The sequence below is a fragment of the Alligator mississippiensis genome, chromosome 11 (genome assembly GCF_030867095.1).
Source record: "Alligator mississippiensis isolate rAllMis1 chromosome 11, rAllMis1, whole genome shotgun sequence".
In the NCBI taxonomy this organism is placed as follows: domain Eukaryota; kingdom Metazoa; phylum Chordata; order Crocodylia; family Alligatoridae; genus Alligator; species Alligator mississippiensis.
In genome coordinates, this window is record NC_081834.1 from 73,422,961 (window position 1) to 73,434,795 (window position 11,835).

General features: G+C 44.3%; 1 pseudogene; it reads right to left on the minus strand.

Moving 5' to 3' along the window:
* LOC132244245 (leucine-rich repeat transmembrane neuronal protein 4-like) overlaps positions 1-6,158 on the minus strand; it is a 57,641-nt pseudogene extending 51,483 nt beyond the window's left edge.
* Between the last annotated feature and the right edge of the window lie 5,677 nt (positions 6,159-11,835).

An 11,835-nucleotide genomic window follows, 5' to 3' on the forward strand; every position in this document is an offset into this window, starting at 1 on the left:
AATATGGAAAAGAGAAACGGCATCATCTTTTTTAAACCCCTGCCACATAGGTTGGAGAAGCCACCAGGTGTAATACTGACCCTACTATACAGATTTCCGCCCCAAGCATTCTACTCTGTGTTCCCTAGACCAGCAGGTGCCTTAATCCCCTCCCAGTTACACCAGTGCACATTGTTAGTGACTCCCGTAAACCGTCCCTGATTTAGGCTTAAATTACTTAAGCTACACTTTAGGGCCTCACAATATGAAGGGTCTCTAAATAAGAAAAAGAAAACTGGCTCAATGTTGAGTTTTATAATAGGCAGTTGGTAGATAAAGGAGATATGGGAAAATGACTCTTAATATGGACATTTTCATCCTTATGTGACAAAAGTATATATACACTGGATTATTTTCATCGTATGCGGCCTCTTAAAATGGACATAGTTTAGGGCCTCAGCGTGTCATAATCTGGCGCTGCTCATAAAGCAACTGGTGTAAAATGGGTCCCGGCAAGAGGAAATTCAGGCTCTAGATGCGTTTAACATGGCTTAACATACGTTAAACATGCGTTTAACATGGTTTAACATACCATCTTAATCTCATCCTTGGATGAACCTCTTTCAAGTCTGCACTGTTGAAAATAACCACTGGCACTTCTCCGACTGTTGTCATTTAATTAAATAACCTTTCACACTGAGCACACCCAAAAGCAAAAAGGCTCATTAATCTTTCTAGTGATTAAAAATGCCGCAAAAGGTTCAAACATTTACCTCTCCTTCCCAGCTGCTGAAACGGTTTTAGGAGGATTGGGGTTCATACCTCACATTCCCTGGAGCCAGAGATAGTGTACTTGCAGGGTCCAGATCCATTAATGGATACACCCATGGTTGGCTTGTAGTCCACATAATACTCCTGTAAAGGGGAGTTCATTTGCCTTTCAGACTCTCTGGCATTTTTTCTGCACCTCTTCATAAGAGAGTGCTGCTGGAGTTGTTTCACGCTGGCTGGGTGGCACCTCCATGACACGGAGATAACCAGCAAAATCATAGCCACTGAAAGAAAGAGGGCCATGCTCCCAGCAATGATTTTGTGAAAGGAAACACGCTCGTACTCCGGTTCCACTCCAGGTGCCGGCAGGTCCGGAGAAGGACTTGGCATAATGGAGGTTGGCTGATTACCTTCCAGTTTAGAAAGGGTAGGTTTGGGAATAAAAAGTGGCCTCTGGGGCATTTTAGGTGCCTGGTATGATCTTTCAGAGTACATTCACACAGATTTCCGGACAGAGAGATTTGTATTAGTGAAAGCCATGAACTGATGGTCTCCTGAGAGATGCTGGTGAGTTTGTCTGCTTCCAGGTTCAGCTTGTGCAGGTTGGGCAGGCGGTGGAACGTCCCGGGTTCTATTCACGTCTTGTCATTCCCCGATAAATCCAAGTTGTCCAAGGAGCTACAAGTCCACATAACCCTGGGCTAGCAGACCGGATCCTATTCCACTGCAAATAAATGGATCGAAGGTTGAAGAGGCGTGGAAAGTGGACCAAGCTGATTTTAGAAAACTAGTTGTGCTCTAGATGGAGCTCTGTTAACTGCAGGAGGCCAGCAAAAGCATTGCGGGACAGACTCCGCACACGGTTGTAGCCCAAATCCAGAAAATCAAGGTTCCGGCAATCTTGAAAAACTTGGACTAGTCCCATTTTCAGCGAGTTGGACCTCAAGTGCAAGAACAAGAGCTTGCGAAGGCCCTTAAACTGCTCCGACTGTAACACCTGCAGCTTGTTGTAAGAAAGGTCCAGGTTGCAGAGATTGGGGACCAGGTGAAATGCTTTGTTGTGCAGATGAGTAATTTTGTTGGAGTTTAGAATTAGTTCCTTCAGCCTTTGGATCCCCTGAAACGCATCTTCAGCCACGGACCTGATGTAATTATGGTCAAGATAAAGCCAGATGAGCTGATTCAGGCCCCAAAACTGATTTGATTTAAGCTTCTGGATGCTGTTGTAGCACAGCGATAAGCCTTGAGATCCTCCAGAAATATTCTGAGGGATATCTCTGAATGAGTGAGATTCACAGTACACCATCACATCTGCAGTTCTTGGGGCAAGTGCGCTGAGCCGCAGTGAGCATACCAGACAGCACCGTAGGAAGTAGCACTAACACCACACTCATGCATCTCAGCTGCTTCATTAAACGGAAAACTGCAATATTAAAAAGAAGACAAATGTGCATTGTAAAACTATTAAAATAAATCACAAGGAGATTACTTATGTCAAGGGGTTTCTACTGGGGCATTGGAGGTCCAGTGGATTTGGAGACAACCTGTTTGTCCCTTCCTGCATTGTTTGCTATGTAAATGCCTGTTATCATTTCACTTCCTAGCCTGCCTCCCTGTCCCACCGCACCCACGCCACCACCACCACTGTGGTTATTCAATTACTTGTGTGTGATTTATGATCCCAAAGATGGGCTGAGAGCCTGTCTGCTCTTCCCTTGATCTCATGTACATACGCACACCACGTAGCAGATATATCCTTATCACTGGATGCTGAGGTTTTAACAATAAACGTATCTGTCAAGTCACTGTTCTGAACTCACTGCAGGGTTCAATTGGAAACTCAGCCCCTGCTTTGGTAGTTCAACAAGAAGTAAAATATTTCTTAATAAACCCAGCTGCTTGTAAATCTTTGCCAGCCTGCCCCCCCCCAAAAAAAAATGAGTATAAAAAGGAGCTACAGTGATCAGCTGACATATAATAAAGTTTGACCTGCATTTGAAACATGCCTTTATTGCAAAATGTAAGGTTTTCATCTACTCTTTCTAACCAGCATTGAGGGATCTTTTTTCATGTGGAAAAACAAAAGAATGCACTGTAAACACACGTACACAAACACTATCATAAAGCATACATGTGTATTATCTATATTGTGTATCAGATGTAGGGGACCCCGATATCATGAGGATGCCTTCATTAATATACACAGCTCACAATTTAGTTTTGAAGGTCGCATTATATGTGCATTACATGGATGTAAACACATCTACTGATATTTGAATATCTATTATTTTGTATGTGTGTTATTTTGATGTACTGCATGTGCATACCTACATGTATGTCTGTGTATATACACATGTACACACACATACACCTATATAGAAGTATGAGTATGTGTGTATATGTATGCACACATACTTTTATACCAATGTTGTGTGACCCTGGTGGCAGCACTACCTGCAGCCATGTCCAAGTTTTTGGGATCCTGGGGTGCCAATAGGTCTCGGTCTACTCCCACTCTGTCTACAGGCTGGGAGCACCACTCACTGGAGTGCTCTCCTGTGGTGCTCCCCGCACCAGACCACACACTAAGTAACTATTTACAATAATGTATTGTTTACAATAACAACTCAGAGATTGACAAATAATAACTGAGAGACTGACAGATTCGACATCCCATAAATAACAAACTAATGTTCATTATTGAGACATTGTAGCTATATTACTTGTGCAAGCTATTGAGCTATTAACTTGTGTGAGCTATTGAGCTAGTAATGATAGCTCACTATAGAGCTGTTTTCAATAAGCTCAATAATGATCTATACCAGCAGATAAAGCAAATACTCATCATCTAACAAAAGCGATTATGTTATCAACCTTACCACTCAGACAACTTATAACAGGTATGTATATATGCTTAGTCACAAAATCCCTCTGCTTGCAGCAAAGTAGCCCACTGTGCAGTGGTTGCAGTGGAGCCCCGGGGAGCAGTGCTCGCTCTGCCTCACAAGAGGGGCGGCGATGCCGTCACCTGGACAGAAGATGGGGGGCTTGTCAGGAGGGTGGCTGCTCCAGAGGCCAGAGATTATTCCCTTGTCCAGTCTTTCCTGGGCACTTGCAATCACTCACACAGATCCCCAGACACTTCCCAAGGCAGCTCTCCTGTGGTTGACACCTGGATCACCTCTCTCAGCTGTAGGTTATTGAGCTCTCTGCTGGAGCTCCCGCACAGCTGCTTTCTGCAGCTCTCCCAGAAAACTTCCTCTAGCAACCCCTGTCCCTCCTTCTCTCCAGGGACTCCCTGCGCTCGGGGATCTTAAAGTGGGGAGGGGAACCCATTTGCACAACCCCTGCTCCTTCAGTAAAGGCAATCCTGGGTACTCAGTAGCTGGTGGCTCCTCTGCCCGCAGTAGCAGGCCTTCTCCACAGACCTTCAGCTCCCCTCTCCCCAGCTGCTTTCCCCTTTTATTTCCTGGGCTTCCTGCCCTAGATTTCCAGCAGTCATATCTTGTGCACGCATCCTGTGTGCACAGCCTGATGCAGAGCCTTTTCTCAAGAGTGCAAACGCCCCGACTGAACTTGCACACTCCAAGGAAGCCCTTCAGCGTCTTCACAGTTCCATTAAGATCAGCAAAAAGCGTTACATTTAAAGAGTCATATTTTCATCTGGACCCCCTTGCTGTTCCTCACTGCTGCTGAGCAGTCAGATTGTGCAGTCTCTGAATAATTGTGGCAAGTCTCAGAAATTTCACCCTGCACACACACACACTTTCTCAGAGCAAATCATAATTTTGAGCCCCCCTGGCTCAGTCCAGAGTTGTAGTCCCACCCATCACTTGGCTGCATTCTTCCATCAGAAGAATTGATTAAAGGCCTGTTATCTTCTCTGTAAATAGTCATTTTATTATTTGTCAAACACATGCACACACCCTGTGCTGCAGTTATTAATTCCAATGTTAAACCAAGAGGCAGTAAGTGAAATCATTCTTAATCTAAAAAGCCCTTATGTGTCTCTCTCTTTCACTTCAATGGTTAGGTCTCTAATTTAAATCCTGATCTTCCCCTCTTGCCTGTGTGCCAGCAGCAGCCAGCGAGAAATATGTTCCAGCTGCTGCAGAGTTGAGGGAGATGGAAATTAAAACTGTCACACTTGAAAAAATAAGACAAATGACTGCTGGAGATCCACTAGCTATACTAGGGATATTTATTGACAAACCAAGTCAGCCTTTCCAAAACCCACAAAATCACCCCCCTCTTGCCTACTTCCCACATGCTGCAAACTGTTCACAATCCTTCCTGACCACCTGCATAATCTCAATACAGGTTTATCTAATGTGCACACAATCCCAAAGGAAATCTCGTATGTGCGCACCTCAGATGGATACAGACACCTATTTAGAGGTGTATGGGCAAGTTGGATCATGAATGGACTTGCTGTGGTTGTCAGCTCCATGCATGCATTTACAGATTAATTACATATAAAACAACTGTGGCAGGGGGGTGGGGGGAAGGTGTGTGTGCTTGTGCAGAGGGGGGGATACACAATCGAAAAATATAATAGCAAGAACACCTGGCAAAGGACTGCACTGCTGCTGTTCAGACTGGTCCCCGCTCTCCATCAGCTAATAATCCAGCTGAAAAAATATACTGTACACCTGCAGCTGTGCTAAGGAGGCAGCAACAAAATTTCACTTACCCATCCTTTTGTCATCCACAAATGTATTCCCTTTTTTCTTCCTCCAGCTGTTTTCTTCTCCCTCTCTCTTTCTCTTACTATTTTTTTTTTCTTCTTTTTTTTACACGGGGCTCCTTTCTTTAAACCATCACAACCTTCATGCCACAGCACAGCTGCCACTCACATCACCACCATCCGACCGGCATGCCAGTAACCCACACAAAGTTTCCTAGAGGGGACAACAAAGAATTTGGTGGATGAGGAAAAGAAGGGTCAGGGGAAGGGAGTAGAGGGGGGTGGGGAAGACAGGACCAGGGATGGGGAGGGTACAGCAGAGGCAGGGGTGGGGTGGGGGAGATACTAAGCTCTGAGAGCCATTGTGCAAGTCATCAGAGAACCATCACCATTAATTGGCAACCTGCATTTAAGAGCTATAGCACAGCAGGTAAACCAACTTCTCTGGGAGGAATAAAAATAAAATCTTCCCATACCTAACACCCCTTATTCTGCTGCCCTTTGCTGTTCTCAGGCGCAGCAATCCATCCTTCAACTCTTGAAGCAAGCAGGTGTCCTGTGCTGTTTAAGAGCTATGCTGGACAGATTTATCCATTTAGCTGGTCAGGTTGAAAGTGTTTTGTAGCTGTGGTGAGAGGCAGCTCTTGTCAAATTGGGCAGGCTTTCCAGAGAATGAGGTTGCTCCGGAGCGTGTGGGTGTTTGTGATGCACCGAGTGCCCTCCACTGGAGAGAATGGATCACACATTACAGGAATGAACAAGTGATCCTGCCATTGCTTATGCACGTTCCTCTTTCAGAAAAGAAAATTAAAAACATAGTATTGCTTCCTCCCTCCCGCACTTCATTTTCCTTCCGAGATTATTAAACATTTATACCATGGATTTTCCTGCAATTACTATAACTGGCCAAATACAACACTTCATCCTTGCATATTTAGCAAGCTGCATGCCCAAACCACCATCTTCTTCTTGTGCAAATTATAGGCTCTTTTTAATCCCTTTATTCATTTCAGGGGGCTTGGTGTGGAGGGGGGATGCTTATAGATGAATAATAAAAATGCTGTTAAAGGCACTAGGTGGGGGCTGTAAAATATAAAAATCTAGCATCTGCATAAAGTGAATTTAATTAAAAGCACAATGTTGAAATGTAAACAGACTGAAAATGGCATTTTTTAAAACTCCTCTAAGTTCTTTTTGTCAGGCAAAAAATACAAAGTTCAACATATAATTGTAACAGACTGCCAATGTGTGTGTACCAGATCGGCTTGAGATACTTACCCTGGGCTAGAAACAATGCCAATGAACTGAAAGCAAGCCCAAGGATGGAGCTGGGGAGCCCTACCCTGTGGAGAAGGGGAAGCCAATGGAAAGAAGGGGTTTTCAATCCCCCCATTCGCAGGAAAGGGGGATGGCTGGGGTTGGGGGCCCCCCACCCTGAGCCCTGGCTGCCCGGTTTGCAAGCCAGGGTGGGACTGCCGGAGGGGATAAAAGCAGCAGCCAAACTGGTGTGGGAGCTGCTGACAGTGACTCTGGGGAACGATGCAGGAGGCCTAAGAAGAGCTGGGGAGAGCTGACCCAGTCGAGGGACCAGAGACCCCTCTGAAGAGCCTCGACGGCCCTGGGAGAAGAAGGCAGCGGCAGTCGGCCGTACCTCCAGCCCTGCAGCAGAGAGGGCAAAGCAGCCAGGAGCAAGGGCAGCATCCTTATCCGGAGCAGGGAGCTGGGCCGGTGAGTTGAGGAAACCCCTCACCTTCCCTGGGGAAGTGGGACAGCAGCAGGCAAGGTGCTGGGATCCGGAGGAGCAGCAGAGTGCCAGGACAAGGGTCTCCGGGAGCTCGGGGTGCAGGCCACTGCTCGGAGCGGGATTGGTGAGCCGCGAGGCATGTCAGATGCCCAGCCAGTCATCTGGAGCAGGGGTTTGGAGCAATGACCCCTGGGAGCTGCTTGTGCTGCTGACCCTCTGCCACTGACTGCTCCAGAGGGGACTCAGTCCTGTCCCTTATTCTGCAGCTGATCGTCATCACATGGAGTCCCTGAACTTTGTGCTGGGGTCATGCTGATTGTTGCAGGAGCCTACTCTGTTGCTTGCCTTTTTGGTAGCCACAGAGGGTCATTCTTCAGCCTCTTTGTGGGGTTGGGATTTGATACACTTTGATTGCTGCAGACCAGAATAGCTGAACCTGTTGCAGTCTGTCACTTATTGGGAAGCCTGTTGGAGCTGCTGGGAGTGAGCACCCTGCTTCCTTGTGGTAGCACCTCAGCAGTGGCTGAAAACTGCCAGTTCCCCTACCCGGGGGTCTTGAGTCAAGGGTTGACTAATGCATTCGGGTTTGTTTTGTGATTCTGGTTATGCCATTGAAGTTCACGTGTAAGTCACCTTTCCTATTATTCTTGTTTTGTAAATAAAGTGTAAATAGTTAAATCAGTTAAGTGTTAGACCTGCTTGGGACCACAGGCTGCTCTCTGGAGAGCAGGGGCCGGCTGGGAAGTTAACTGGTGCTGACCAGAAGCCCTGCCCCACTCTCACCACACCATCCCTGGTATTGGGCAGGGTGGCAACTACTGGGCTGCCACCGGGGTTACATAATGCAAGGCTGGAGAGGCATAATTACAAACACCTTTTTCCAAATTCAGAAGCAGTCAGGTCTCACAGACAGAGCACTGGCCTGGGACTCAGGATGCATGGTTTCTACTTTGATTTTCTGTGCAACCATCACTTCTGTAGTGTTTCATCTCCCAACCTTGATCTACCTTGCTTATCTGAGGGCCTGATCCAACTCCCACTAAATTCTTTGGAAAGATGTCAATGGGCTTTGAATCAGGGGCATACGATTCTTGATGCGTGGACCCGATTTTCCAGATGGTTCAGCCCTCAATGTGTAAATATTTTCAGAAAACCTGGCCACTTACTGACATGCCTAAGATGGATCTGAGCTCCTTAGAAAATCTGTCCTCATTTTTATGTGCTGTAGAAAGTCTGAAAGTAATAGCCAATGTGGCTAGAAAGAACTTAGCAAAATAAACCTTGATCCTATCTGAGGTCTCTGTATGCTACCACTATTCATTCTACTAGTATTAACAAAAATAAAATCCCATCATCCTTCAGGGCCTGATTCCATGCCTGTTTTTCTAGATTTCTTATTCCTTTATCAAGCACAAAGATTACTGCCTCCAGTAGGAGTGTTTCCTTACATAAAAAAATGAGGGTTTAATATTGCAATCAGCTTTAAATGAAATCAAGGTCACCAAACAGTCTCTGCTTTCTCTCTCTCAACCAGTCTCAGTCAACTTCAGGAGTCGCGCCTGCCAAAAGAGTTCAGTATTTGGCTTTCATTGACTAGGGCCAAGCTCACCGCCAATAAAACACAGAAATAGGCTCAAGTCAGCATTTTTCATCCTGTTCCACAATCCCAACATCTCACTATTGGGATATGTCTTGATCCCGGTTTTCCTTTTATCCTCTTATAATGATTTGGGGTCATTTGCATATAATGGTTCAAGGTTTTGAATTTGGATTCATCTGCATGACTAACTATGATGGTGATTTACAATTTACAAGATCAAGCTGTAAAGCTAGTCCCATGTCAGAGGCAACCAAAACCAACTGGGCTCAAGTTTAAATTGTAATGACATGATTATGAAAGCAACATGCCATCGTGATCAGCATCATTTTTGTTCTCATTCATATGTAAGCCCAGTAATATTTCCTAATATAAACAGTGCCAGAGTCTGGGATCCTGGGACTTGGATAGATAGTTCGCTAAGAACAAGTACATGGCACAACTAAAGCTGAATTGAATCAGGTTTTATCCCCTGCCCCTCCCCAATCAAGGAAGATCTAAAAAGACTGAAAACATTTCCATGTGGTTTTCTTTCCCCAGCTTCTGTGTCACTTCATTTTTTAAGAGAGAAAGTGCCAGAACTGTCCTCATTCTAGACGCTCTCAGGTGAGCAAGAAAATGGCTTTATTTGCTGCTGTAAAATTTGATGAACTTTCTCTCCTAAACTTTTGATTTTTAATCAGAAAACCATAGCCCCCAAAACTGAAATTTTTGGCGGTTCCACCAGTGCCCACTCCCCAAAACGTTTCAGTCAACAACAACAGTCTGGGTTTTTTCTTGGTTTTCCCACAAACCATAGTGAGAAAACTAGTTCAATAGTCAGGAAAGTGTACAAGACAGGAATGAAAATGTCATTTAAGATTTCTAGTCCAGGTCTATCTAGGCACAGGTATCACAGAAATCTTGCATGAAGAAGTTTAGGATGTCATATAGAGGTTTGGATGCTCCAGATGACAAGGTGTCCTGCCTGCTATCATCACTAACCTGCAAAACTTATCAAAACTAATAACCACTAACCTTGCTTACACTGCAATCCATTCTTTAGCATCTAGACTGATGACTGCATTTATTTAATTCAGCTCCCAATCAATATAATAGCAAATCTGGGGAGTAGGGTAGCAGGGGTTCATTTTGAATCTCATGATTTCTAAATCACGGGATTCAAAAAATAAGAATGTTGCAAATTCTTTACATTTGTCTTCTTGTTTTTGTGCATTTAAGATGTGTTTGAGTCCTGTTGTAAGGTCTTTTTTGGAGAACTACAGGAGTCACAAACTTACACATGCTGAACCCTTTATCTGTGCAATTTGGAGGGACAAGGGTGCTCTCCCCATTTAAAAAAGAACAAAAAATTCCCCAAACAAATGATCTCAAACTTTCATACAATCAGCTTTTCAAAAGCCCTGCATAGTCACATGGTACATTTCTATTGACTGCTACAGGAGTTGGACTATGGCTCTTACACAGTTTGAAAAGCCCCAGCCACTAACTGGTTGACAAATGGAGGTCTTCTTCATAAAAGCTTTATGATTTTTTTCTTGCTTTGCTAATTTAATGTTTAAAAATACTGTCCACCACGGCTAATCAATTATCTAGATTCATTGGCTGCTTACCAATGTCATCCCATTCACAAAAACTTTTAAGGTGCATGTAGAGCTCTAATTATGGCCACCTCAGCCAAGTCATTGTCTTATTTATTTAACTGATTAAAAAAAAAAAAAATAAGGCCAGGGGAACCATTTCAAAACCCAGGCCTGTGTAACATCTGCCAAAGAACTTTCCCCCAACATTTCTGCAAGAAGTCCACAGCTTCTGCATCATACGTTTCTGAAAGACAGAAAAGGATGGAGAATCTACCACATCCTGTCCCCCTGGCTAATTCATCTTCTGTTGAACAGCTTGAGGATGAGAGCTCTGGCCACACGGGCTTTGAGAGCTGTAGTTTATTGCTTCATGCCATAGTGATCCAGCAAACAGCTACTTCACATACTTTCCAGATGCATGGATGTAACGTGCTTGCCTCCCTTGTATGCCAGCCTAACCCTGTTGCTCACTGCTCCCCCAATGAACACTGCTATTTATATTTGACACAGGCAGTATTCAGGCAGACCTCTGTAATGGAGACTCAGCATTTTTTAGGCACATAGCTCAGAAATGATTGCTTGTGCACAGGTATGTCTGTAGGACTCTCAGATTTACTTCTCCTTTATAGTCTGGTGTGAGCATAACCCATCGGTGATCACACTCAGATCCCATGCTGTGGGAGTCCACAAAGTACAGGAGTATGCTACTGCCCCCGGCTACATAGCCTTATACAGCTTCTAAAAATACTGTATTGCTTGAAAGAATGAATCTCAAAAGACACCCAAGAAACAAAGCCTCCGTTTTTGGCAGCATTTATCAGAGCTGCTGGAAACCTTGCTAAAAGCCCTCAAATTATTCATTATATCTCTCTTTAGTACATCAAGCTCCAGGTTCTCCAAGCGTTGGTTTCACGTGTAACATTTACTTTGTGACACCGGACACGCCGAGTCAAAACTGAGCAATAACTACACAAACCCAGTTCACACAGTGCGAATCAGCTTATCCATCCTTTGGGATGGAAATTTTTTATCTTGGCTGTTTTGGTGCAGCAGAAGTACATATTAATCACAGAAAGGACAGTCTACAGGCATCCCTCAGGAATATATCTTCTTGTGTGCTTTAATTCAGAATGAATCAGCATTGGAAATGGCCATTGAAAATATTGTTCAAAAGAAAAGGCATCTTAATTTTAAAATGTTGTGTTTGTTGGTTTATCAGCAGCAGCTGTGCTTTTGACATATATTGTCACTTTTGGACCAAACAACAGGAAACAAGCCTGCCCCTTTAAGCACTATTTTTTTTTTTTTTTTAGAAATGGTACTACTAGTTGCCCCCCAAAATGAACACATTTCAGTTCGGGGGATTGTTTTTCTTAATTAACAACTAAAAATATTTCTATCCTCCTGTGAGGTAAGGAAGTGACAATTTATACATGAGGGACTGCAACAATTTCTTTCCAGGTTGGGCACCTAA